Source organism: Cephus cinctus, unplaced genomic scaffold, assembly GCF_000341935.2.
Source record: "Cephus cinctus unplaced genomic scaffold, Ccin1 Ccin1_scaffold0020, whole genome shotgun sequence".
In the NCBI taxonomy this organism is placed as follows: Eukaryota; Metazoa; Arthropoda; class Insecta; order Hymenoptera; family Cephidae; genus Cephus; species Cephus cinctus.
The window spans coordinates 729857-731439 of NW_014332768.1; the positions used below are offsets into that span (position 1 = coordinate 729857).

Genomic DNA, 1583 nt, shown 5'->3' on the forward strand with positions numbered 1-1583 from the left:
GGGGGGGGGGGGGGCGTCTGAATCCGTTGGAATTTATTTCACCGCCAGAAATCTTCAAGACTCGGACAGTTTTCTAATATGTGACATTCCGCACGAGTCTACGACCATTCAACGTAACTTTAAATTACGACTCTGTTTCCTAACGTATAAGGTTGTACACCGTGCATGAAGAAAACGGGAGTAACATTTTTGTAATTCCTCAAAGTCTCGATCCAAGCATTTGAATTATTTTTTAATAAGGTTATGTATCGTAACGTATTTTCTTAACTCCACAACGATAACAAGAATCCGAGAGCTATCTATCCTACGTCCCACATTCCATGCGTCCGGATGCCCGGCGGGCGCCAGCCAGTTCTTGATTCACTGGGAACTGACTAGCCAGTATGACCTGAGAGTTGAGGTGGAACAGAGTCTCCGTCAAAACTAGAGCTCTGACGAATCCTGTCAATTTTGGAGGACGCGTAAAATCGAGAAACGCAACTGGATGCACAGAGTGAACGATTACAGAAATGCACGGCAGCTCAGGCTGCTGGGTTAAGGTAGAGAGGGTCGGAGTAAAGGTCAGGTAAATACTGCCAGAAACAGAGAGCAACTGATCGAGAACGTAGCAGACCGAATCGGAGCTATAAAATCGAAATCCCTCCACCGATTAATAAATTGGGAGTACTCACCGAAGCTGGTTCAGCTGATCCGTGAAGACCGAGAATTGCATTCAGAGGATACTCAGGTGGGCTGCTATAGCACAGCACTGCACCTCCGAAACACACGCGAAAAATGGGTAGGATTTTCTGTATATAGCGAGAGCAACGAGAAAACTTTTAATACCGTACAGAAAACACAGCTAGAAAAACTGTCAACAAACAGCCCGGGAGCGCGAGGCAGCTCGAGGCACCCCGATCGGTGTCCCAAGACAGACTGCTTTAAAGCAGTAAATTGACAATAGTCTAATTCGTGAACCAATCATTCTGATTGGTCGAGATCCATATAGCCGATAACTCTTAGCTTTTCCCTCGAGTCGTCCCTTTAAACCAAATTGAGAGCGTTCCTTAGCGAATGGGTACGTGACTCCTGGAGATCCTCCACGGCAGCTTCCCCAGGGCATCGGGCGACAGCCGGGCACCACGTCCTTAACTCGGGCCAGGGTGTTCCTCCGCTGCCCTTAAACGTAACAAAACTATATCTCCACCCGCTCTACAGCCCTCTGCCTCTCTTCAGCGGGGCGCCGGTATCTCGCCCGGACCTTCGTCATTGCGACGAAAGATTGCAAAGATATTGATGTAGGTGGGAGGCAGGCGTTAAATAAAAAAAGTTTAAACGTAGTCTAGACGAAACGTCCTGACGGATCTGTAGTCAACAAGCTAGCCGCGCAGAACTTGGTCCTGCTGGGATCCTGATGTCTTCGGTAACCTGGTTGAATCTGCCTTCCGTAGCAGACCAGTGACGATGCTTCCTCCCCGACACCTGTAGAACCTTCAGCATGAGAAATCCTACGGGACCTGGGATTTTCTCATTTCCGGTACCAGCTGTTATAATGTTGGCAACCGGTACCGGCGTTATAAAATGGGAAGTGACGTGCAGTCTGG

General features: G+C 48.6%; 1 long non-coding RNA gene across 1 annotated transcript in view; it reads right to left on the minus strand.

Annotated features, from left to right (window-relative positions):
* Positions 1 to 1080, minus strand: part of LOC112494097 — an 18776-nt gene extending 17696 nt beyond the window's left edge. The window contains exon 1 of the long non-coding RNA XR_003059229.1: positions 672 to 1080. This is a non-coding gene — a long non-coding RNA (uncharacterized LOC112494097). The remainder of the gene's footprint in view (positions 1 to 671) is intronic.
* Between the last annotated feature and the right edge of the window lie 503 nt (positions 1081 to 1583).